The sequence below is a fragment of the Chiloscyllium plagiosum genome, unplaced genomic scaffold, assembly GCF_037043375.1.
Source record: "Chiloscyllium plagiosum isolate Xiang-an unplaced genomic scaffold, Cpla_swu_hap1 HiC_scaffold_36, whole genome shotgun sequence".
NCBI classification, from domain to species: domain Eukaryota; kingdom Metazoa; phylum Chordata; class Chondrichthyes; order Orectolobiformes; family Hemiscylliidae; genus Chiloscyllium; species Chiloscyllium plagiosum.
The window spans coordinates 71,974,743-72,002,095 of NW_028270174.1; the positions used below are offsets into that span (position 1 = coordinate 71,974,743).

Consider the following 27,353-nt stretch of genomic DNA (forward strand, 5'->3'; position numbering starts at 1 on the left):
GGTGAGGATGACTGTTTCCTTCCCTACAGGACATTAGTGAACCAGATGGGTTTTCTAACAATCAACAATCATGGTCATCATTCGCCTTTTCGTTCTAGATTGTATTGAATTCCGATGCTGCCATCAGCCATGTTGGGATTCTAACCCTAATCCTCGGAACACTGTACATATCACTCATCTGGCAGGAATACCATTAAGCCATTGCCTCCCTCTTTAGCAATGTTTCAAAGAAAGTTCCATCATTCTAGGTGTACAATGTGAGATAAAATACTGCAACGTCCATGTGTCAGCCTCTCCAAAAGGTCAATCAACAGAAATTTGTTTGGGGGCAAAATATTTCACTTTTTTGGGAGAGTTTATTAAACAAAAATGAATCCAAATAAAAATCTTATGCCACGGACATGTAATTTCTGAAGCCGGAGGGGGATTACAGAGACAGGGAGGGTTGTATGGCCAGAGGGGGGTTGTTGTCCAAACATCACTGTGGTGTACATGGACTGCAGCATTTCAGGGAGGCGGTAAAGGTGGCCAATAAATACTGGTCTGGGCAGCAAAGACAACCCCCAGTGAATAAAACCAAGCAGTGACCCCTCTGAGCTGACTTGCTGTGAAGTTAAAAACCTCTCTGGAAGTGGAGTGGGCAGAGAAGAGAAAAAGAGACATTTCACAGCTGCCCTCCGAGAGACCTTACCCTTGGAAGTACTCCGAGCCGGGGATCAGCTCAGTGAGTTTCAGTCTCTTCAAATATCAATCTTAGTCGGTTTTATTTTATTAAATCTACAATCGTGAGTAAGGTGAGGATTTCTTTTTAATGTCTTACAGTCTCTTGATTAAATGTTTAAGATATGAAACGTAAGCATTAAATTATTGTCTGGCAGTATTTTTCGAGCAGTAAGACTGTGTCTTTGTCTTGGTCTGTAGATTGTTAAGGCGGAGAGATGGCCTGTTGTAGAGTGGTGTGCTGTTCCTGTCGGATGTGGGAGATTAGGGAGAGTTTCAATGATCCTGATGATTATGTCTGCAGGAAGTGTGATTGCAAATCCTGTTGGATCGCATGGATTGGTGAAGGAGTGATTAAAGGCAGTGAGGAATTGACAGGAGCCGGGGGTGTTATAGGTGGCAGTCTCAGGAACGCAGGATACTGCAGATACAGTCAGGTTGATGGGTTACTGCCAGAAAAGCTAGGAGGGGTAGGTCGGTACTGCAGGAGTCTCCTGTGGCTATCCCCATCTCAGACAAGTATACTGTTTTGGAAAATGCAGGTGGTAATAGACTTTCAGGGGAATGTAGCACTGACAGTCAAGTTACTGGTACTGAGACTGGCTTCTAACATAATGTGAGGTATATCCAGTTCCGCACGATCGATGGTGATAGGGGACTCTCTAGTCAGGGGCACAGTCTGCCATTTCTGCAGCTGACAGTGAGACGTCAGAATGGGGTGGTGCTGCCCTGGTGCCAGTGTCAAGGATGTCTCACAGAGGGAGAAGAATATTCTCAAAAGGGAAAATAACCAATGGCATAGGAAGGGGAAAGCATAGGGTCCTGACGAGTAGGGAGATTTGCTAGTGCCACTCGGGAGGCATTAAACCCGTGAGGGAGTCAGGGTAATCCTAAAGAGATAGTGAGAAAAGAGGTGAGTCTGAGGCTGGTAGTGTTCACCAGTCAGACTGTCAAGGCAGGCAAGAGCAAGCCACAGAATGAGGTGCGACGGACCAGTTGCACTGCGTTTATTTCAGTGCAAGAGACCTGACAGGTCAGGCAGGTGGGCTCAGGGTATGGTTTTGAACATGGCACTGGGATATTACAGCAATTACAGAGGCATCACTCAGGGATGGATCGGACTAGCAGCTTAATGGCCCAGGGCATAGATGCTATAGCAAGGATGGAAAGGGGCCAACAGAGAGGTGTCTTTGATTAGGGATAACATTATGGCTGGGCTTCGGGAGGATGTTCCTGGGAGTACATCCAGGCAATTTATTTGGTTGGTACTGAGAAATAAGAAAGGGATGACCATCTTACTGGGATTGTATTATAGACTCTCTCCCAATAGTCAGTGAGGAATTGAGACACAATTTTACCAGGAGACCTCAGTTATCTGTAAGAATAATATGGATACAATGATAAGGGGTTTTAACTTTACCAACATGGCCTCGGAGTGCTGTAGTGTTAAGGGCTTGGGTGGAAAGGTATTTGTTCAGTGTGTACGAGAACATTTCAGATTCAGTTTGTAGGATGTACCGACTAGAGAAGGAACAAAACCTGACCTGTTTTCTTTATTCGTTCACAGGATGAGGCTGTCACTGGCTCGGCCAGCATTTATTGCTGCGTTTACCCAGAGGGCAGTTAAGAGTCAACCACGTTGCTATAGGTCTGGAGTCACATGCAGACCAGACCAGGTAAGGATGGCATTTTCCTTCCCTAAAGGTCGTGAGTGAACCACATTGGTTTTTCCAACAATTGACAATGGATTCCTTGTCGTCACTAGATTATTTTTTCCAGATATTTATTGAATTCACGTTCCAAAATCTGCCGTGATGGGATTCAAACCCGGGTCCCCAGAACGTTATCTGGGTATCTGGATTAACTGTCTAGCAATAATTTCACTCCGACATCACTGCCAGTTAGGAAATGAGGTAGGGTGAGTGACCGAGGTATCAGTGGGGCAGCACATCAGCACCAAAGATCCCACAGTATTGTGGCTCAGTGGTTAACGCTGCTTCCTCAGCACCAGGGACCTGGGTTTGATTCCAGCCTCGGGCAACTGCCTGTGTTCAAGTTGGCACATTCTCCCCAGTGTTTGAGGGTTTCCTTCGGGTGTTCCAGTTTGCTCCCACAGTCCAAAGATGTGTAGGTTAGTTGGATGAACCATGTTAAATTTCCCATAGTGTCCAGATGCAGTATATGAGGTTTTGGGATGTGCAGGCAAATCTCTGCCTGATGTGAAAAGATCCTTTTGAGGTCTTGGACAGAGGTCAGAGGGAGGTGTGGCCGCACATTTTACATCTCCCGTGGCGGCAAGGGAGGGTCAAGGGTGTGGAGCATGGGTTGGTGGGAGGGGGTGGGCCTAACAAGGGTGTTGCTGAGGGAATGGTCTGTGGAACGCAGATAGGGGTGGAGAGGGAAATATGTCTGTGGTGGTGGGATCCGACTTTAGGTAGCAGAAATAACAGAGGTTAATGCACTGTATCTGGAGATTAGTGGGGTGGAAGGTGAAGATTGCAGGGTTATAATCTTATTGTGGTTTAAGTGGTGGGATAAAGGTGGAGATGCAGGAAGTGGAGGGTATGCATTGGAGGGCATTGTTGATCAAGTGAGAGGGAAATTGTGGTCCTTGAAGTAGGAGGCCTTTCTGGAATGTCCTGGGGTGGAATTGCTCCTCCTGGGAGCAGATATGGCAAAGGCAGAGGATTTGGGAGTGTACAGGATCACGCTTTTATACTTGAGGGAAATCAGGAGAGCAAAAAGAAGACATGAAATAGCTTCAGGCACTGGTTTAAGTAGAATCCAGAGATTAAACAAATATATCACAGACAAAAGATTAACTGGACCAGAGAATAGGACCCCTTAAATATCAACAAGGCTGTCTATGGAACTACGGGGAGTGGGAAAGATATGCAAATATTTCATGTCATTTTTTTACTGGAGAAGGATATGGAAACTTGAGAGTTTGGAGAAATAAACAGTGATAACTTGAAAAGTGTCCATGTTACAGAGGAGGTGGTACTGGATGTCTTAAATGGCATCAAGGTTGATAAAGCCCTGGGACCTGATCAGGTGTATCCCAGAACTTTCTGGAAATCTAGAAGTGATTGTTGGGCCTCTCCTGAGATATTTGTATCGTTGATAGCGACAGGTGAGGTGCCATTATTTTAAAAAGGTGGTAAGGAGAGGCCATGGATCAAGAAAACAGTGAACCTGAAGTCAGTGGCAGGCAAGTTGTTGGAAGGGATTCTGAGGGACAGGATATCCATCTATTAGGAAAGGTAAGGAATGATTAGGGAGAGTCAATGTGGCTTTGTACATGCACAATTGTGTCTCACTAACATAACTGAATGTTTTGAAGTGACAAAGAAAATTGATGAAGCCAGGCGGTGAATGTTGTTTATGTGGACATTCAACCAGGTTCCACAAAGCAGACTGGTTAGCCGGGTTAGATAACACGGAATGCAGGGAGAGCAAGCCATTTGGATACAAAACTGGCTTGAAGGTAGGAGACAGAGAGTGGTGATGGAGGGTTGCTTTGCGGACTGGAGGCCTGTGGGCAGCAGTGTGCTACAAGGATCGATATTGGGTCCTTAAATAATTGACTTGGATGTGAATGTGTAAGGTATGGTCAGTAGGTTTACAGAAGGCACCAAAATTGGAGGTGTAGTGGACAGTGAAGAAGGTTAGTTCAGAATGCAACAGGATCTTGATCAGATGGGCCAATGGCGCAAGGAATGTCAGATGGAGTTCAATTTAGACAAATGTGAGCTGTTGGATTTCAGAAAGGCAAATCAGGGCAGGACCTGTACACTTAATGGTAAAGTCCTGGGGAGTGTTGCTGAACAAAGAGACGTTGGAGTGCAGCTTCATAGTTCCTTGAAAGTCGAGTCACAGGTAGGCGGGGTAGCGAATGCAGTGTTTGGTACACTCCCCGTTATTGGTCAATGCATTGAATGCAACTGTTGTGACGTCATATTGTGGTTGTACAGGACATTGATTAATGCTCTTCTGGGATTCTGTTTTCAGTTCCAATCTCCCTGTTCTCGGAATGATGTTGTGAAACTTCAAAGGTTTCAGAAAAGGTTTGCAAGGACTTTGCCAGGGTTGGACGGGTTGAGCTATTGGGAAATGCTGAATAGGCTGGGACTATTTTCCCTGGAGAGTTAGAGACTGAGAGGTGACCTTATAAATGTTTATAAAATCATGATGGACCTGGATAAGGTGAGCAGTCAGGGACTTTTTCCCGGGTTCTGTGGGTTCAGAACTAGAGGACACAGGCTTAAGATGAGAAGGAAAAGATTTAAAAGGGATCATTTTTCTCAATGAACAGAGTTATCAGAATCTGGAACATTCCACCTGAAAAGGTGCTAGGATTTGAGTCCATAAGGAGTTTACAGGTTAACATTATGAATTGGGTGATTGGGACTAAATCTGACAGTTCCTACAAAGAAACGAAGTGCAATTTGGATCAATCTGTGCTCCCTCTCAGGCCAAAAACGACCCTGAGCTCCCGGTTGCCTGCCACTTTAACACATGAGCGTGTTCCCTGGCCAACATCTGACTCATGCTTAGGTGCAGTGTTCCAGTGAAGCTTGATGCAAGCTGGCAGAACACTCCAGAACATACCAAATGGACCATATTTCAAGGACTGCAATTTCCCCTCTCATGTGGTCAACCCCAATGCCCTCCAGTGTATATCCTCTACTTCCCACACCACTGCCCTTGAACCCCACCCCTCCAACCCTTAACTCACACACATTGTTATCACATTGCCTGCCATTACACACTACCCACGATTAACCACTAATTGTCTCCGTTGACAGCTATCCCCCACCTTCATCACTCAACGATTGGAGCTGCCAAGGACACAAACCTCTGGAATATCCTCCCTAACCCCCTCTGTCCTCCTTTAAGATTGTTGGGCCTCTCCTGAGATATTTGTATCATTGATAGCGACAGGTGAGGTGCCATTATTTTTAAAAAGGTGGTAAGGAAAGGCCATGGAGCAAGAGAACAGTGAGCCTGAAGTCAGTGGCAGGCAAGGTTGTTGGAAGGGATTCTAAAGGACAGGATATATGTGTATTTGGAAATGATTAGGGAGAGTTAAAGTGGCTTTGTTTGTGGAAAATCGTGTCTCACTAACTTGAGTGTATATTTTTTCTTGAAGAAGTGACAAAGATGATTGATGATGGCAGCCTGTGAACGTTGTCTCCATGGGCATTGAACAAGGTTCCACAAAGCAGACTGGTTAGCAAGGTTAGATAACATGGAATGCTGGGAGAACGAGCCATTTAGATACAAAACTGGCGTGAAGGTAGGAGACAGAGAGTGGTGATGGAGGGTTGCTTTGTGGACTGGAGGCCTGTGAGCAGCAGTGTGCTGCAGCAATGGATATTGGGGCCTTCAATAAATGACTTGGATGTGAATATATGAGATATGGTCAGAAGGCACCAAAATTGGAGGTGTAGTGGGCAGTGTAGAAAGTTAGTTCAGAATACAACAGGATCTTGATCAGATGGGCCATTGGAACGAAAAATGGCAGACTGAGTTCAATTTAGATAAATGTGAGCTGTTGTATTTTGGAAAGGCAAATCAGGACAGGACTTATGCACTTAATGGTAAAGTCCTGGGGAGTGTTGCTGAACAAAGAGACCTTGGAGTTCAGGTTCATTGTTCCTTGAAAGTAGAGTCGCAGGTAGGCAGACTAGTGAAGGTGGTGTATGGTATGCTTATATTTATTAGTCAATGCATTGAATACGGAAGCTGGGACGTCACACAGGACATTGATTATGCCATTTCAGGAATTCTGCTTTCAGTTCGAATATCCCTGTTCTGGGAAGGATGTTATGAAATTTGAAAGGAGTCAGACAAGATTTGCAAAAACATTGCCAGGGTTGAAGGATTTGGGCTACAGGGAGAGACTGGGGCTATTTTCCCTGAAGAGTCAAAGACAGAGGTGACTTTATGGAGATTTATAAATCATGAGGGGCATTGATACGGTGAACAGCCAGGGTCTTTTCCCCCCCAGGTGAGGTGGGTCCAAAACAAGAGCACATGGGCTTAAGTTGAGAGGGCAAAGATTTAAAAGGGATCTAAGGGGCAACGTTTTCAAGCTGAGTGTGGTGTGTGTGTGGAATGAGCTGCCAGATGAAGAAGTGGAGACTGATACAATAACAACATTTGAAAGGCATCCATGAATGGGATGGGTTTTGAGGGATAGGGCCCAATAGCTGGCAAATGGGACTCCAGTAGTTTAGGATTCCGAATCGGCATGAGTGAATTGGACCGAAGGTCTGTTTCTGTGCTGTCCATCTCTATGACACTAATAAATTAAGATGCATTCCTCTTTTGTGGAGAGCTAGCAGAAGCACAGATAATTGTCCTTGGAGCTGAGACGGTTAAGCAGTGATTTGGACCAGGTGCAGATTTGTTTCCAAACAATTAATTTGCAGAGAGAGAGGAATTGTTAGCACGATCACAATTTTTCGTAACTACTTTCAGGTAACTGGCAAATAATGCAGAGTGAAAATGTGAACATCATTTCACTTAGTAAGTTCTGCGCACCTCGAATAGGCTGAACGGCAGCTGGACACAGATTCAGCAGGTGTTCTCAAACAAATTTAGAATTTTACTTTTTAAGGAAAGACTTAGTGGGCTTTGGGCAAGTGAGAGGGGAGTTGGGACAGATTTGCAGCATCTCCAGAGGGAGAGAGTACAGTCCCAATGGGCTGAATAGCCCCCAGCCCCTGTGCTCTGTGATACTACCCCATTCACTGTGAATGATGAACCTCATCACAGGGCAGAGAGAGAGAGAGAGGATCCCACCACTCACCTCACAATGGGACCCGGCTGATTGATCTCAAACAAGTATACTGTTTCGGAAAGTGTCGGAGGTCACCCTCTCAGGGGCATATCGCACTGACAAGCAAGGTACTGGTACAGAGACTGGCTCCAATGTAATGTGAGGTATATGAGGTTCCTGGTGATCGATGGTGATAGGGGATTCTCTGGTATAGGGCACAGACTGCCGTTTCTGCAGCTGACAGTGAGACATCAGAATGGGTGGTACCTCCCTGGTGCCAGGGACAAGGATGTCTCGGAGAGGGAGCAGAGTATTCTCAAAAGGGAGTATGATCAGTGGGAGCTCATTGTACATTAGTACCAATGACATCGGAAGAGGAAAGGATAAGGTCCTGACGAGAGAATATAGCACATTATCCTGGAGGATAAAAAGTAGGTCTTCGTGGGTAGGAATATCTGGATTACTCTTTGTGCCGCATGCTAGTGAGAGTAGGAACAGCAGGATAGAGCAGATGAATGTGTGGCTAAGGATCTGGTGCAGGGAGAAGGATTGCTATGTTTGGATCATTGGAATCTCTGCTGGGGTAGAATTGACGTGCATAAGAAGGATGGATTGTACCTGAATTGGAAGGTGTCTAATATCCAGGCAGGGAGATTTGCTAGTGCTACTCAGGAGGCATTAAACCAGTGAGGGAGTGGGGGTAAACCTGAAGAGATAGTGAGAGAAGAGGTATGTCTAAGGCTGGTACAGTTGAGAAGTTAGACAGTCGAGGCAGGCAAGGGCAAGGCACAGAACGAGGTGGGACAGAGCAGTTTCACTGCATTTATTTCAGTGCAAGAGGCCCGACAGGGAAGGCAGATGAGCTGAGGATATGGTTTTGAACATGGGACTGGGATATCATGGATATTACAGAAACGTGGCTCAGTGATGGATAGGACTGGCAGCTTAATGTTCTAGGGTATAGATGCAATGGGAAGGATAGAAAGGGGGACGAGAGGAGGCGGAATGGCGTTTTGGATTAGGGATACCTTTATAGTTGTGCTCAGGGAGGATATTCTTGGGAGTATTTCAGTGAAGTTATTTGGATGGAACTGGGAAATAAGAAAGGGATGATCACCTTGTTGTGGTTGTCTGCTTGGGTTTCGTCTGGTTGCTCTGGTTTCCTCCCACAGTCCAAAGATATGTAGGATGGGTGGGTTATCCAGGCAGAATTGCCCATAGTGTTCAGGGATGTGCTGGCCAGGTCGATTGCTCATTGGAATTGCAACGTTATAGGGGTAGGGTAGAAGGCTCTGATGTTCAGTGTGGATGTGATGGGCTGAATGGCCCGCTTCCACGCTGTCTGGATTCTCTGATAATTCTACTAGCTTTAAAATAGTTACAGAAAATAATAGACCAGATCTAATAGGTAGCCTTCTAAATTGGACAATTTCAATGGCACAAGGTAAGAACTTGCAAAATTTGTTTGCGGGAGGTTATTTCCAGGGAAAGGGATGGCTGGAAAGGGGGAACATAAGGAAGAGGAGCAGGAGTAAGCAATCTGGCCCCTCAAGCCTGCTCTGCCATTCAATAAGACCAGGGCTGATCTTTTCATGGCCTCAGCTCCACTTTCCTGCTCTTACTTGTAACCCTTAATTGCTTACCTGTTCAGAAATCTACCTTTCGCCTTAAAGACATTCAAGATGAAAGCCTCAGCTGCTTTACTCAGCAGCAAATTCCACAGATTCACAACCCTTTAGCTGCAGAAGTTCCTCCTGAACTCAGTCCTAAATCTCTCCACATACACCAACCCTCTCAACTCCAGGCCCAAACTAGTGACCCTCATCTGCACTCCCTCCAGTGCCAGAACATCCTTGCAGAAGTAAGGAGACCAAACCTGTACACAGGACTCCAGGTGTGGCCTCACCAGCACCCTATGCATTTTTTTAGAATAAGTGGGATCACGTTTGCAGCTTGCCAATCTGTCGGAACTGTCCCAGAGTCGAACAAATTTTAGTGAATAATCACGAGCATTTGCTATTTCCCCCCGCCATCTCTGGGATGCATTCTATCAGGGCCAGGAGACCCATCTACCTTTGGGCTCTTAGCTTTTTCAACAGTACCTCTTTACTGAGAATGATTAATTGTTTTGATGTCCACATCTGCCAATGCCTCCATAGGCCTGTGATAATGTGAGTACAGACACAGTATTTTCCTGTTAAGGCCAAGGCTGGTAGGTGTAGAGAATGCTGCATGACTAGAGAAATTGAGACTCTGGTCAAGAAAATGAAGGAGGGATATGGCAGGTATGGAGAGCTGTGTTTGTGTGACTCCCTAGAGGAGGATACTCTCGGGAAACCAGGAGAGCAAAAAGAGGACATGAGATAGCTTGGGAAATTGGTTTCAGGAGAATCCAAAGAGATTCAACAAATATACTATGGACAAAAGAGTAACCAGGCAGAGAATAGCAACCCTCAAAAATCAGTAAGGCTGTCTATGGAACCGCAGGCGGTGGGAGAGATTCTGTAAGTATTTCACATCAGTTTTTACTGAAAAATGATATGGAACCTAGAGAGTTTGGAGAAATAAACAGTGATAACTTGGCAATTGTTCATATTACAGTGGAGGAGGTACTGGATGTCTTAAAAAGCAGAAAGGTGGATAAATCCCAGGAATCTGAGCAGGTGTATCCCAGAACTTTGTGAGAAGCCAAGGAAGTGATTGCTGGGCCCCTCGCTGAGATATTTGTATCATCGATTGCCACAGACAAGGTGCTGGAAGATGGGTGCCATTATTTGAGAAAGTTAAAAATCACACACCAGGTTATAGTCAAACAGGTTTAATTGGAAGTGTGCTTCCAATTAAACCGGTTGGACTATAACCTGGTGTTGTGTGATTTCTAACTTTGTACACCCCAGTCCAACACTGGCATCTCCAAATCATTATTTGAGAAAGGTAGTAAGGAAAAGCCAGGTAACTATAGACCGGTGAGCCTGAAGTCAGTGGCAGGCAAGTTGTTGGAAGGGATTCTCAGGGACAGAATTTACATGTCATTGGAAAGGCAAGAAAAGATTAGGGATAGCCAGCACGGCTTTGTGCATGAAAGTCATTAACTTGGACTTGAGAAAGACACAAGGTTCCACATAACAGACTGGTTAGCAAGTTCAACACCATAGAATACAGGCGGAGCAAGCTATTTGGATACAAAATTGGCTGGAAGATCAAAGAGTCATAGATGTACAACACAGAAGCAGAGACCCTTCGGTCCAACCAGTACATGCTGACCAGATATCCCAACGCAATGTAGTCCCACCTGCCTGCACCCGGCCCATATCCTTCCTATTCATATACCCATCAAGATGCCTTATAAATGTTGCATTCGTCCAACCTCCACCACTTCCTCTGGCAGCTCATTTCATACACGTACCACCCTCTGTGAAAACGTTGCCCCACAAGTCTCTTTAAAGTCTTTCCCCTCTCACCCTAAACCTATGCCCTCTAGTGCTGGGATCCACCACCCCAGGGAAGAGACTTTGTCTATTTATCCTATCCATGCCCCTCATGATTTTATATACCTCTATAAGCTCACCTCTCAGCTTCCGACGCTCCAGGGAAAATAGCCCCAGTCTATTCAAAATCTATTCAACCCCCAGCTGAGCTCAAATCCTCCAATCCTGGTAACTTTCTTGTAAATCTTTTCTGAACCCTTTCAAGTTTCACAACATCCTTCAAATAGGAAGGAGACCAGATTTGTACGCAATATTCCAATAGTGACCTCACCAATGCCCTGTACAGCCACAACATGACCTCCCAACTCCTCTATGTAATGTTCTAACCATATGCTGCCTTTACTATCCTATCTACCTGTGGCTCCACTTTCAAGGAGCTATGAACCTGCCCTCCAAGGTCTCTTTGTTCAGTAACACTCCTCAGGACCTTACCATTAAGTGTATAAGTCCTGCTAAGATTTGATTTCCCCAAATGCCACTCCTCAGCCCATTCACTCATCTGATCAAGATCCCGTTGTACTCTGAGGTAAATGTTTTCACTGTTCACTACACCTCTAACTTTGGTGTCATCTCACTAACTATGCCTGCTATGTTCACATCCAAGTCATTCATATAAATGACGAAAAGTAGTGGATCCAGCACCGACCCTTGTGGCACTCCACTGGTCACAGGCCTCCAGTCTGAAAATCAATCCTCCACCACCACCCTCTGTCTTCTGCCTTTGAGCCAGTTCTGGATCCCAATTGGCTAGTTCTCCCTGTATTCCATGAGCTCTAACCTTGCTGAGCAGTCAATGTCTTGGTGGAGGGTGCTTTTAGGACTGGAAGCCTGTGGTGAGCAAAATGCTGTCAGGCTGGGTGCTGGGTCCACTGCTTTTTGTCATTTATATCAATGATTTCCATGTGAATATAGGAGCTATGGTTAGTAGGTTTACAGTAGCCACCAAAATTTGAGGTGCAATGGACAGTAAAATTACCTGAGAGTACAATGAGACTCCGATCAAATGGGCTGAGGAGTGGCAGATGAAATTTAATTTAGATAAATGTGAGGTTCTGCATTTTGGAAAAGCAAATCAGGGCCGGACTTCTACACTTAATGGGAAGGTCCTGGGCGGTGTTGCTGAACTAAGAGATCTTGGAGTGCAGGTTCATAGTTCCTTGAAAGTGGAATCATAGATAGGCAGGGTAGTGAAGAAGGTGTTTAGTATTCTTGCCTTTATCGGTCAGTGCATTGAGTACAGGAGTTGTGACGTCATTTTGCGCCTGTACAGGACATTGATTCAGTCACTTCTGGAATTCTGCTTTCAGTCCTGGTCTCCCCGCTATCGGAATGATATTGTGAAACTTGAAAGGATTCAGAAAAGATGTGCAAAGATGTTTCCAAGGTTGAGGGATTGAGCTATAGGGAGAGGCTGAATAGGCTGAGGCTGTTTTCACTGGAGAATCGGATGCTGAGGGATGACCATAGAGGTTGATAAAATCGTGAGGGGCATGGATAAGGTAAACAGCTCGGGTCTTATTCCTGTTTAGGTGAGTCCAAAACTAGAAAGCACAGGCGTGAGGGAAAAGATTGAAAAGGGATATTAGGGGCAAAGTTTCAAGCTGAACGTGACACGTGTATGGAATGAGCTGCCAGAGAAAGTGTGGAGGCTGGTACAGTTACAACATTTAAAACACATCTCATTGAATATGTGATTGGGAAAGGTTTAGAAGGCTATGGGCCAAGTGCTGGCATATGGGACGAGATTAATTTAGGATATCTGGTCGGCATGGACAATTTGGACTGAAGGGTTTGTTTCTGTGTTGTACATCTCTACGACACTAATAATTTAAAATTAAGGTAGGTTTCTCTTTTATGGAGAGTTAGCAGAAGGTCAGACAATTCTCCTTGGAGCTGAGAAGGATAAGCAGTGATTTCGACCAGTAGTTGATTTGTTTCCAGGATATTTCATTTATAGAGAGACAGAGTGAGAAATTTATAACGTCACAATTTTTAGTAACTACTTTCAGGTAACTGGCAAATAATGCAGGTTAAAAATGTGAAGATTATTTTACTCACTAAGTTCTGAGCATCTGGAATAGTTTGAAAGACAGCTGAATGCAGATTCAGTAGCTATTGTCAAAACAAATTTGAAATTTAACTTTTTAAGGAAGGATTTGGAAGGCTATGTCCAAATGGGAGGTGAGTTGGAACTGACTGGTACCATCTCCAGAGGGAGAGAGTACAGCCCCAATGGGCTGAATAGCTCCCAGCCCCTGTGCTCTGTGATACTGTCTCATTCACTATGAATGATGAAGCTCATCACAGGGCAGAGCTGTAGAGATGTACAGCATGAAAATACACCCTTTGGTCAAACTGGTCCATGTTGACCAGATATCCCAACCTAATCTAAGTCCCATTTGCCAACACTTGGCACATATCACTCTACACCCTTCCTATTCATATACCCATCCAGATGCCAAATGGTATAATTGTACCAACATCCTCCACTTCCCGACAGAAGATTCCATACACGCACCAACCTCGGTGGGAAAAAAAACTGCCCCTCTGATCCATTTTAAATTCTTCCCCTCTCAAGTTACACCTATGCCCTCTCATTTTGGACTCTCCTACCCCAGGGAAACGACCTTGTCTATTTATCCTACCCATGCCCCTCCTGATTTTATAAATCTCTGAGGTCACCCCTCAGCCTCTGATGCACCTGGGAGGATCCCACCACTCAGGTCACAATGGGGCCTGGCTGATTGACACAGCTTCAGACCAATCGGAGAGTTGGCGTGATCTTCCAGCCAATGGGAGTGAATGAGGGGTGGGTCCAGCAGGCCACCACATGACCATCAGCTTTGCAGGCACTGTGTCACTGTGAGGGGGGACTCAGTGAGTGTGAAGGGAGTGGGAGAGACAGCAGAGACTGGGAGAGAGATGGAGTTAATGTTGACTGGGAGGGTTGATAAACACTGTTTCAGTCTGCTAGACCTGAATTAGATACTCCGGGTAAATTGAAAGAACTGTGGATGCTGTAAATCACACACAACAACTGAAAGTACTGGAAAAGCTCAGCAGATCTGGCAGCATCTGTGAAGTGAAATCGGTTCGCATGTTGGATTCGGTGACATCCTCAGGAACCGATGCTACTGAGAAAAAAATGTTGGTTTTTATGCAGAAGGTAGGGGTTAAGGAGTAAATGATAGGGGGGGGAATAGAGTCCAAAGAGAGAGATAAGAGCAGTTGGACAAAAGAGTGGATAACGATTTGGCTGGGGGGGTGGGGGGGAAGACGGTGAATAGCTGTTTATGGGGACTGTTAGTGGCTAACCATAGGTAGTGTGTAATGCCAGGCTATGTAATAACAAGGCCTGGTGTGTGGGGTAAGGGGCAAGGACACTAGGACGTGGGAGAGTTCACGACCTAAAATTATTGAATTTGATGTTGAAGCCAGAGGATTGTAGGGTCCCCGACTGGGAGATGAGGTGTTGTTCTTCCAGCTTATGTTAAAGTGTGGCGCTGGAAAAGCACAGCAGGTCAGGCAGCATCCAAGGAGCAGGAGAATTGACATATTGGGCATATAAGCACTTCATCAGAAATGTGGGAGTTGGGGGAAGAGAGCTGAGAGATAAATAGGGAGGGGTGTTTGGGGTTGGGGGGAAGGGAGCTACAAAGAGACTAGGTAGCGGTAGATGGGGTAGTAGTGAGAGGGTCGAATGGATAATTGGGAAGGAAGATGGACAGGTGGGACAGTTCAAGAGGCCAGTGCCGAGTTGGAGGGTTGAATCTGTGATAAGGTGGGGGAGAGGAGATGAGGAAACCTTGATGCCGTGTGGTTGAAAGGTTCCAAGGTAGTAGATGAGGTGTTCTTCCTCCAGGCGTCGGGTGGCTTGGATTTGGGGGTGGAGGACACCCAGGACTTGCATGTCCTTGGCAGCGTGGGGGCGGAGGGGATGTAGCTGAAGTGGTCGGCCACAAGGCGGTGGGGTTGGTTGGTGCATGTGCCCCAGAAATATTCCCTGAAATATTCCACAAGTTGGCGTCCTGACTCCCCAGTGTAGAGGAGACCACATTGAGTGCAAAGGACGCAATAGTTGAGGTGTTTGGGTGGGCAGGGAAATTTCTGCTGGATGTGGGAGGATCCTTTGGTGCCTTGGCGGTGTGGGCACAGGTTTTACACTACTTGCAGTGGCAAGCGAAGATGCTGGGAGTGGAGGATGGGTTGGTGGGGAGCGTGGACCTAACGAGAAAGTCACAGAGGGAATGGTCTCTGTGGAATGCTGAAAGGGGAGGGGAGGGAAACATATCTCTGGTGGGGTCTGATTGTAGGTGGTGGAAATGGCAGAGGATGATGTGTTGTATCTTGGTGGAAGGTGAGGAGTGGGGGGATCCCATCCTTGTTGGGGTTGGAAGGGTGGGGTTCAAAGGCAGTGGTGTGAGAAGCGGAGGAGATACACTGGAGGACATTGTTGACCACATGGGAGGGGAAATTGCAGTCCTTGAAATAGGAGACCATTTGGTATGTTCTGGAGTGTTCTGCCAGCTTGTATCAAGCTTCACTGGAACACCGCAGTAAGCATGAGACAGAGATGTTGGACAGGGAACAGTCTTGTGTGTTAAAGTGACGGGCAACTTGAAGCTCCAGGACCTTTTTGCAGCTACAAAGTAAATCATCAGTCACCATTTCCACCACCACCACTCAGATGCGACCAGGTTCCTGTCTCCTCCACTAACAGCTTTCCACCCTCCCACCAGATTGTTATTCACTCCTTTGTCTTTCCAAATGTTCCTGTCTCTCTTTGCGCTCTGTCCCCACCTATTATTTACTCTTTAACCCCTATCTCCTGTAGTCCAAAGATGTGCAGGTTCAGTGAATTGGCCCAGCTAAATTCCCCGTAGTGTTCAGGGATGTGCATTAGTCTGGGGAAATGGAGAGTAATAGGGAGGGGAATGGGTCTGGGTGGGATGAACTTCGGAGGGTGGGTGTGTAATTGTTGGGCCGAAGAGCCCGTTTCCACTCTGTAGGGATTCTACTTTTCCCAGCTGTTATCGGTTCTGATGAAGGGTCACAGAACCCGTGATGACCCTTGGTGTTTGCAGGAGGCGGAAAGGGGAGAGTGGCAGCAGAAACCGGATGAGATGTATCAGTGTAGTCTGGGAGGGTTTAGTCATACACTGTGCAGGTCGTTAATCTGAATTAGAAAATCTTGGTCCCACATTTGCAGCAAAGGGGAAAACAGCTGTGGGCCTCAGGCAGTGAGAGGTCCTGGGTTATGGCCGCCATCTTTATTTGGGGCAAGGTACAGCAAGGCGCAGGCACATGTCCTCTTTTGGGGGGTGGGGGGGTGATTTGAAGATGAGCGTTTACACATCAAATACATACCAAGAGAAGTGTTCGCCTTCACTATTCACCTTGCACTGATTGTGAGCTTTGTTTTGCGAATTCATTTTCTAGGATATTAATTGAGAATAATTGAGACTGGGATCTCAAAAACAAGTTTCTACAGTCAGCGGAGTCATCAGGATCTGAATATCATTGGCATTTAACTGTGGAACGAGAAAGGTTTGTTCAGTCTGGGAAAATATCACCAATAGTTTTGTCAAGCAAAAATCAGAAAGATGTTCAAGTTCCTGGTCAGATCACCCTTTGGGTATGTGTTCAATTCTTGGCCCTGCAGCTGTGGAAGGAGGTATTGGCCTGAGAGAGAGCACAGATTTATCCAAATGCCAGATTTAGTCCCAGTCACCCACTTCATGATGTTAACCTGTAAACTCCCTACTTCCAATTTCCTGCAAGCTTCTCCTTGAATTTCCTTGTGGACTCAAATTCCAGCACCATTTCAGGTGGAACGTTCCAGATTCTGACAACTGTCTGTTCATCCAGAAACTGCTGAAGTCCATGTTGACTCTGGGGTTACAAAGGGCTGAACTGAAAGATGAGATGCTGTTCCTGAGCTCCCATTGAGATGCATTGGAACAGTACAGGAGGCTGAGGGCAGTGTCGGTGTGAGCAGACATTGAAAATGACAAGGCTGTACTGAGAGTGCTGCTTGGCTTAATGAGAGTGTTTTGGAGTTGGGTGTAAACAGAGTGAGGTGAGACTGGGAGAAGGTGAAGCTGAAACTCAAGTTTAGTTCAGGCCATTCAGTAATTCACGTGGTCCCAATGGGAACAGCCAATTTCTCAGTGATACCTGCAGAGTATTTAAGTTTTTAAAGTATGACATATCTGCTGAAGTAAAATATTTTTTATCATAATGTACATGTTTGAAGTGAAGGAAGGTTGCTCACTCATTTAAATTTTCTTAATGGGAGTAACGAGATGAATGTAGAGAGATGTTGTGATAGGGCACCTCAGACCCGCGGTGTGGTCCTCTTGTACAGTGTGGGAAATAAGGGACGCTTCCAGTGTGCCTGACGGCTATGTGTGCTGCAAGTGTGTCCATCTGCAGTAACTGGGAAACTGCTTTTCAGACCTGGAGCTGTTAGTGGACTCACAGTGGAGCATCTGAGAATGTATGGACAGCACGTTTAGTGAGTTAGTCACACTGCAGGTGAGGGCTACACAGGCAGAAAGGGAATGGGTGACCATCAGATCAAGTAAAAGGCTCAGGAAGGGAGTGCAGGAGTCCCCAGTGGTCATCCCCTTCTCATACAGATACTGTATCCCGCTTGGGATTCTGTAAGGGCGGGAATGGGTGGTAGCTTCACGGGAAATCAGCACCAGCTAGGGTCATGCCACCATAGAGAGCTCCGCTGCAAAGAGCGGGAGGAAAGAGAGGAAACACGGCTATAGTGACAGGGGATTCAATGCTCAGGGTTAGGGCAGGCACTGCTGTGACCACAGACATGAATCCAGGATGGTATGTTACCTCCATAAAGCTAGGATCCGCAATATCATGGAGCGGGTGCAGGGCTTTCTGGAGCTGGAAGTTAAACAGCCCATGGTGGTGGAACACACAGATACCAACAACATCGCTAAACAGAGGGATGAGGGCCTGAAAGCTAGATATAGGGAGAGCAGAGATGCATTGAAATGTAGCTCCTGAAATGTAATAAGGTCAGACTTACTCCCAGTGCCATGTGCTAGTGAGAGCAGGAATAAGAGGGTAGATCAGCTGGATGTGTGGCTGGGGAAATGGTGTACCAGAGAAAGGTTTAGATTCTTCAGGCACTTGGACTGTTTCTGGGTGGGTCCTATACCAGCCTGACCGGTTACCCCTGGGCAGAGCTGAGACAAATCTGATGGGGGCTTTTGCAGTTCCTTTGGTGAGGTTTTACCTAGTCTGGCAGGGGGTTGGGAACTAAAGTGTCGGCTTAGATGGGTACGATTCAGGTCAGGGAATGGGAGGTAGAATATTAGTGATGTAGTCAGCAGCTCAGAAAGCCAAAGAAAAGGAGGATTAAACGAGGATTGAGTCCCTCTTCAGCCATCAGTCCTGCCATCTCAGAAATGTGAGTCAACAAAATATGGAACTATATACATGTCTATGACTCTATGTGCTTCAGCAAAATGGTGGAAATCTACAATAAGAACATAAATTGCTGGACATCCTCAGCAGGTCTGTCAGCATCTGAAATGGTGACAGATGCAGGAAACATTGCAGCCTTGAAGAAGTGTTTAGATGATCACACCAAGATGTTACACGGAGTGCCAGAACGTGGGACTAGAATAAATAGGCGCTTGATGACCAGCATGGATACGATGGGGCTGGAAAGTTGATGTTTCGGGTCAGGACTATTCATTCGGTCTGACAAAGTGTCCTGACCCAAAACATCAACTTTCCTGCCCCTGTGATGCTGCTTGACCTGCTGCACTTCCCCAGATCCACATTGTATAAACTCTGACTTCCAGCATCTGCAGCCCTTAACTATCTACACATCCCAGGAGTCAGGTTGGTGACCCTCCTTTACTCTCTCTCAATAACCAGGCTAGCTCCCCTTGGGAAAGGGGAACAAAGGTACATGCAGTACTCCAGGTGTGGTCTCACTAAGGTCCTTCCCGAAAGGGATCCCTGCTCCGGTACTCGAATCCTCTCACTAGGAAGGTCACACATCATTTACATTCTCCACTGCTTCCCACTCCTGCCTGCTTCTGAAAAGAGGGAATCTCAGAGAAACACGGAATAGAATGGGACAGAGTCTCTGGTATAAAACTGTTGAACACAATGCCCCCATCTTCTCCATACTGGTTATCAAGCGCACGTGCCTGGTGTGATCATTGAAACACTTCTTCAAGGCTGCAATGTTTCCTGCATCTCTCACCATTTCAGATGCTGCCAGACCTGCTGAGGATCTCCAGCACTTTCTGTTTTCTCTGTTGTAGAGTACTGAAAGGGGGGATTTGCAGTTGAGAAATTCACATTGAATTTCATGTTCAATTTTGATGGTTACTGGATCCGTGCCGATCTGGATATCATTGGCCTTTTCATCTGGATGGAAAGGTGTGCATTCTGTCTGTGGACGAATATTTCAAATGTCAGTGTGACTGGAAAAAGTACTGAGACAGCGAAGTCTGTGTTAGCGGGGACTGTGGAGAGAGATTTCATTGGTTTTTGAAAGTCTTAAAAATCATGACACATTTCCCAGGAACAGTTAAGCCCCAGATTGGTTTTGTATGAGGACAATTAACCATGAAACCAGAAAGACAAAAGGATTCCTGCATCATGGAAAAAGCTGTGAAAATGGAATTGTTGTAACGGAGTGAATTATCGATCATGGATTGTAATCCATTGGTGTTGTCACATCGGTTCCAGCACCGTGGGGAAACACAGGAAATGTGATGAGTGCAGTGTAGGTTTCAGTTATTAAACTGGAAAAGGTACAGAAGAAATTTACAAGGATGATGCCAGGTCTCAGGGGTCTGACTTACAGGGAGAGGTTAGACAAGCGAGGACGTTTTTGTTTATAGCAGAGGAAACCGAGGGGGAATATATTAAAGAAGTGTATAAGATCATGAGAGGCCTGGGTAAGGTGAATGCACTCAGTCTTTTTCCCAGGGAATAAGGACTGGAGGGTATCAGTTTAAGGTTAGAGGAGAAAGACTAAAAGGGAACCTGAGGGGCAACTGTTCTACACAGAGGGTGGTATGTATATGGAATGAGCTGCCAGTGGAAGTAGTTGAGGCGGGTCTGTTAACAACATCTAAAGGGCATTTGGACAAATACATGGATAGGAAAGTTTCAGAAGCAAGGTAAAAACAATGACTGCAGATGCTGGAAACCAGATTCTGGATTAGTGGTGCTGGAAGAGCACAGCAATTCAGGCAGCATCCGAGGAGCTTCGAAATCGACGTTTCGGGCAAAAGCCCTTCATCAGGAGCAGATGAACCAAGTGCATGGAAATGGGGTTAGCGTGGATGGACATTCTGATCGGCATGGGCCAGTTTGGGCCAAAGTGCCTGTCTCTGCTGTTGGATTCTATGACTAAGTGCATTTGCTATTTCTCCCCCTAACTCTGTTGGTATCTTGGGATGTATTCCATCAGGGCAATGAGACTTGTCTACCTTTAGCTCCATTAGCTTGCCCAGCTCTAACTCTTTCGTGATAATGGTCTTTCTAGGTCCTCACCTTCCTCAGTCTCCTTATCAATTACTGGCATGGTCTTCGTATCCTCCACTGTGAAGACTGACTGCTGTGTCCTCATATTCCTAAACCCTGCTGGATAGGAATAACTGGGCACAGAACTCTGAGAGGTCTAGTTCCGTTCAGCACTTTGTGGTCGTTTCTAACACAGGTGAAGAGTCTAAATCCTCTGTGCCCTCTCTGGTGCCTCAGCAGATTGCAAGAGCGAGTAAATCCCTTCCCATACATGGGGCAGGTGACCAGCCTCTTCCCAGTGTGACTGTGTCAGTGAGTGTCCCGCTGGGAGGGGTAAGTGAATTCCTTCCCACAATCCCCACATTTACACAACCTCGACCTGGTCTTTTCACATTGGTGTCTTCCCAAATGACATGACCAGTTAAATCTTCAACCACATGCACAACACAAATGGTTTCTCTGGGCTGGGAATGCTGCTTTCCCCTTCCATATTATGTATAATGTTCGGGACGTGCGGAATTGGGTGCGTTAAATGTGATGTTAAAGCTGAGTTTCCCATCTGTGAACTCTCTGTAAAACAAATTTATCTCCTTCATTACTACAGCTCCCAACACCAACTCTCCCTTTAGTTCTCCTGAAATTCTCAATTTGGACTAATGCAATCATGTGGCTTTCTCTCACTTGTTTCTGAAAGTAAATTAGGATGATTTTGAATAACTGGAGCTTACTAGCCAACCTCGCTCCTACTCTATCATACACGACTTTTAACCCATGGGAAATGTGTTACCAGCTTCGATGACCGTTATAATGCTCTGACCACTTCTATGGAGTCGGTATAAGTTGATTCTAACAATTATCAATAGATTGTATCTAAACAGGATGCCCACACAACAGTGGGCGCTCTGACACTCAATGCCTGTAAGTTGTTATTTTTCTTAAAGCCCCACATGTGTCTGGCAATCTGGCAATACAATTGAAGATAGTTTATACAGTAACCTTACAGTCTTAGTTGCCAATTCCAATCCATGAAGCAGTCAGTAACATTCCCCAGTGAATTGAATTCTATTAGCAGCTTTGTCCTGTCAGGAGAGATTGAGGAGCCTGAAGCTGTCTTCTCTGGAGGACTGAAATATGAAACACTTGAAATGAACAAAATTCTTCAAGAGCTCAATAGGATAGATATAGAACGACGTGCACCCTGGCTGATATGTCTTGAATGAAATAAGCACTAACTGCGGTGTCTTTACCCAAAATCCCCTTTAGCTGCATAAATGTTCAAGATTTATTTGCTGCTCTAATTCCACTCTCTTATTGAATCCCATTTGTAACTGCTGTAATGTTGGTTGCCATGCAAATTGGTAACATTTGATTCAATCTATCCTGAAACCTCTCTGTATCTGTGTCTCGCTTTTGTTCACCAAGACCCTCATTCAATTTGACCTCTTTACAAACCCTGCCCTGATATTTCCCTAGAGGGCTCAGAATTAAATATCCACAGAATTGTTACTGCACAAAAGGAGGCTGATTGGCTCATCAGCTCTCCAAAGGATCACCTCACCGAATGCTATTCTTCTACCTTTACCCCATAAACCTTCCCATTCATCCTCTTCCAATAACTGTTCTGTTCAATTCTATTCTCTTCATTATACCTGGCTCCCATTGTACTCTTTGGCAGTGCATTCCTGACCATAAACTTTCTCTGCATGAAAACACTTTGTATCATGTTTCATGTGCTTCTTTTGTCAATGCCTTGACATCGGTGCCTCCTCATTATTGATTCTTTCATGAAAGAGAGCAGTTTCTCCTGGTCTACTCTCAATAGATCCCTTTTGGAGGTATCTTTACCCAGTATCCCTTGGGATGGTGAATATCATCTCTCCCGGTCACAGGAGACCAGTACGAGACCATTCAGGTGCTCTCACTGTGCGGCTGGGTTCAGGACACCATCCAGCCTCACTGTACTCCAGTGAATACTCACTGGGGAGAGACCATTCACTTGCTCTGAGGTTGGGAAGCAATTCACTCAGATATCCAGCTTTGTGAAACACCGGCAAGTTCACAAGTAACCACAGCGATTGGATTTATTTTGTTTGTTCATGGGATCATGGCATCACTTGCTGGGGCAGCATTTCTCATTCATTCTGACTGCCAAGAAGATGGTCCAGGGTCAACCCCATTATTCAGGGTCTGGATTCACATGTAGGCTGGTCAAGGTCAGAATTAACACAGTTTCCGAGACCCAGTGACATGAAGAGTTGATTTCTGGCCTATTATTTATGTAATGTTAATGAATAACTTTTGCAGTTGAATTAAAAGTGAAAGACCAAAATGTGTTTTATTCTGATTGAGCATGTCCTCCTGTTTTCTCAGTTTTTATTGACCGTCTCATTCCCCTCGCACCAGAACCTGTTCCAGAGAGTGTTACAGAAAAGGCAGAATGGTCAGCTGCAGCTGGTCACCTGACCGGTCACTGGTCCCAAAGGTTCACTCTCCACTGATGCTGCCAGACCTGCTGAAAATTTCTTTATTTTATTTCTGATTTCCCAGCATTTGCAGATGGTTAGTTTTTCAATATTCATCTTGTCTGTTGCAGAGGAGTTTATTGATGAGTTTAGAGAGTTTTGAATGGCAGAGCAGGGTTGAGGGGCTGAATGTCCACCTCCCCTTCCAGTGAAAGTTGTCCATCTGCAGCTTGTGTCAACATTTCCCCTTGCTGCTCACTTCACATCCATGTCTAAAACACTGTTACTGACTGAACAAACCTCCTGTGGTTGAGCTTAAACCTGCTAATGTTCAGTGTACCTCTCCTGCCACCCAGGTTTAACTGTCATCGTGGCATGCTGTCTCGTATTACTGCGGGAATGCCCACAATGGACTCAGCCTGGAGTCTGTATCCCAGGGGATCCACAAACCCGGTTTATTTCCTCCTTCCTCTTTCATTCTGGCTATTGAACTCTCGGTTTCAATCCATTCTCCTGTCATGCTCTTCAACATGCCCTTGTGGGTGGGCTAGAGGCAGCTGGGATTTAATGAGGGGAAGTGGGGATTAGGCGGAAGCACAAGGAGCGGTGACAGCAAAGACAGTTCTCATTGTAACGGCAGAGTTTCTCCATGACCCAGTGAGTGGTGAGGCACCTGAGATTGTGGGGGGAGACAGATTCAATCAGAGATTTGGAAAACACTCAGACACTGACCAACCCATCTGATTGTTAACTCAGACTGAAAGACAGAAAGAAAGATGCACATTTAGATAGCACCTTTGATGACCTGGGGCAATAAAACCTGCTTCCATCCCAATGATTTCAACCACGAATCTCTGAAAACACAGGCACAAAGCTTCCTACTTGTACCAGGTTGTCTCTCAGCCTCCTCTTGAGAAAAGAGTTTTAAGCTGTTTAGACTCTCTTGGTGATTATAACCTCTGTGTTCCTATAAGATTAGATTAGATTACTTCGTGGGCGGCACGGTGGCACAGTGGTTAGCACTGCTGCCTCACAGCGCCAGAGACCCGGGTTCAATTCCCGACTCAGGCGACTGACTGTGTGGAGTTTGCACGTTCTCCCCATGTCTGCGTGGGTTTCCTCCGGGTGCTCCGGTTTCCTCCCACCATCCAAAGATGTGCAGGGTCAGGTGAATTGGCCATACTAAATTGCCTGTAGTGTTAGGTAAGGGGTAAATGTAGGGGTATGGGTGGGTTTCGCTTAGGCGGGTCAGTGTGGACTTGTTGGGCCGAAGGGCCTGTTTCCACACTGTAATCTAATCTAATCTAATCTAATCTAATCTAATCTAAAGATTTGTGACTGAACCTTTATTTTACTGTTCTTTGTGAGTGATGCCAGCAGCAAAAACAGTTCCTGACCTGTGTGGGTTTCGATTGGAGTATTTGTATTTAAAAATTCATTCTCACCCTCACGTAAAGTGTGAAATTGATGTAAAACAGAAGGAAAGGATTGAGTGAGAACCCACAGAAACACAAAGGCAGCATGTGTACCTGAGCTGAATGAACCGGGCATCAGGAAAATGTGATGACAATCACAACTCGTTCGAATCCCTGAGGTGCAGAAAGAGGCTACTCAGCTCATCGAGTCTGCAATGACCTGCTCTCCCACCCTATCCCCATAACCTCTCATTTACCATGGCTAACCCAACCCGCTAAACCTGCACACTACAGGCCATGTTAGCACAGCCAATAGAGCAAACCTGCACATCTGTGGGAGGGTCACAGATTACATCCAAATGCTCGGAATTGTGGATGAAGGCTCACGAATATTTGACTCTGATACAAATGCTCTGTTTTTAAAAATAAAATCTGGGGCAAACTGCAACCAGAAAGATTTCTAATTATCTCTGGAGGAAGAGAATTCAAACTCGTGCCATTGACCCAGGGAACACAGTGAAGTCACAGAGGTCTGGGAACCATCAGAAATTTAACAGGTTGTAAGCAAGGTGGGGGTGAGACAAGGACAAAAAGACAGTCTGTCACATAGGGGAAGGCAGGAGAGATTAAACAGCAGAAATGGTAGTCCCTCAAGGCCACAGGGAATAGAGTTCGGGCTGGGATTGAAACTAGGAAACAAGGTGTGCAGCTGTCAAAGAAATACATTGAAAAACAGATAATAAGAACATAGAGGGCAGAGTTCACAGTCTGAAATTGTTGCTGTCAATGGTGAGTACAGAATGCTGTAAAGCCTGGATAGTTCTATTACAGCCAACACATACAGGATGGGCCAAGTGGCCGCGATCTGTGCTGCAACTTTCTGATAAATTTATTCCGACATTTGGATATCAAGTCTGATGATGCTCATAAATTCTCAAATTCGACTTGAGTTTAATATGCTGGAGAAATGTCAAATAAATCACATTGATCCCATTCTGCAGACTTTAGTCCGCAGCCCTGCATGTTCCAGCATCTCAGTTACATCCATGACCTTTTGTCCTAATGTGATGGTGGTTACTGCCTCTGCCACCCCATCAGTGAGTTCCTGCTCCTCACCATCTCTGAGTGAAATGAAGTCTCCCCTCCCCTTCTTTCTGAGAATTAGTTTCAATCTAAAACCTTCAGTTTCTGACCTCTCTGTTAATGAATAGCTCCTCCCTATCCACTCGATCTGGATTCCTCAGCATTTTATCACTTCAATTAAATCTCAGCTCATCCTCTTCGGAAATCATCCCCAGCCTATCCAACTTTTCCTCAGAGCAGAAATTTCCAATCGGAGAAACATTCTGATCAATCTCCTCTGTACCCTCTCTGGTGTGATCACATTAACCCTGGAATAAGGGGATCAGAAATGTGTGCAGTACTTTAGCTGTGGTCAAACGAGTGTTCCTGACATTTCCCGTGTCACCTCCGTGTTCTTGTGGTTGTCGCTCACACAAGAAGTGTCCTGGATTTCCCACATGGAACTGGATGTGCACTCCATGAGACTGGGATTCCCTACCATGTGTTTATTTGTTAACTAATCCTAAATTAACTTCAGATTAAAACAAGATTATCAGCTACCCACCAATCACCTTCTTCCATTATACTCAAGTCACCTTACTTTTTAAAAATATCTTTAAAATTATTACTATCTAAACACAACAGGCTTTAATTTGCTGATCAAGTATTCAGATGTCTCCACTGTTACAATCACTTGAAGATTATCTTTACATTCAGCTACATTTGGTGAATTGAACACTGATTGTAAATATATGAATATCAAACGGACTTGAGTTTTATGATAATTAATCCAGTCTGACATTCTTGTTGGGTAATATCTTGAAGAGAACTGTCCTCAGAACTCCAGCTGTGCTCTGACTTCATTGACAACAGTCCATGGCTGGACTGCAGATCTTCGATCTGTTCTGTTGTTTCCCGGATTGCGTCACTCTGTCTATCACTTGCTGCTTATGCTGTTTGGAACACAAGTAGTCCTCTTTGGGAACTTCATCAGGTTAACACCTCATTTTTAGGTATTCATGCTGCTTTAATCTGTAAGTTTTGTTGGAGTACAATTTTATTGCTGTTGGTGGAAAGAAAGAGCTAAACTCTTACACCGTCGGCCCCATACACAAGAAGCTACATGCAGTATCATGAACACTGAAAGGCCAAGACATGAAATACGAGCAACACTGTACAATGATGCAGGATCACAACTGCAGCAAGGGGAGTTTAAGATCCAACCCGACATAGGAGTATGGAAAGAAGCAGCTGATCAGATTGTCTCATTCATAGTCACAAAGAAACTCTGTGAGATTATTGTACTGTTGGGGGTGAGGATGGAGGAGGTTGGGGAGATGGAGAGCCCTTCAAAAGAAACTAATCTGCCTGAGAGTTATGGGATTGACTTGATTGCCATGCATTTAACAGAAAGCTAATTGAAACTGTTTTTATCCCCAATAGATAACAAGGCATCAGAAACAAACCCCAGAATACATGGTTCAGGGATGGATGTCAATAGCCAATCAACATCCAACTCTTGCAATGAATAAAGGAAAATAAAAGTCTCTACCCAGTGTGAATCTGCATGTTCAATGATGTTGTGAACATTTCCAAAACTAAGTTCTCTATATGCAAAACTTTATGAACTGCCAAAACCATTGTTCATTACTTGATGTGAACAAGAGAAAAAAAATCCTTCAACTTGTGGTTATGAGTAAATTGACTGGTGTCTCAACAGCTTCTCCCCAGTCTGACTGGTTTGGCCAGTTTCCAGGTGGGATGGGTAAAGAATTCCCTTCTGGCATTCCCCACATTTCCAGAGTCGGTCCCTAGTTTGGCTGCACTGGTGTTTTGCCATTTCGGATAAATGCTGGCAGACTGTTATACACACCGTTACACCCCCCTCCCCTCCCCC

At 45.4% G+C, this 27,353-nt stretch overlaps 1 long non-coding RNA gene across 5 annotated transcripts in view; it reads left to right on the top strand.

Moving 5' to 3' along the window:
• The window catches only part of LOC148139984 (uncharacterized), a 46,951-nt gene extending 19,937 nt beyond the window's left edge, over window positions 1-27,014 (top strand). For all 5 annotated transcript variants that reach the window (XR_015753285.1, XR_015753286.1, XR_015753284.1 and 2 more), the window contains 2 exons: window positions 2,288-2,396; window positions 26,900-27,014. This is a non-coding gene — a long non-coding RNA (uncharacterized LOC148139984). The remainder of the gene's footprint in view (window positions 1-2,287; window positions 2,397-26,899) is intronic.
• The last annotated feature ends 339 nt before the right edge of the window (window positions 27,015-27,353 follow it).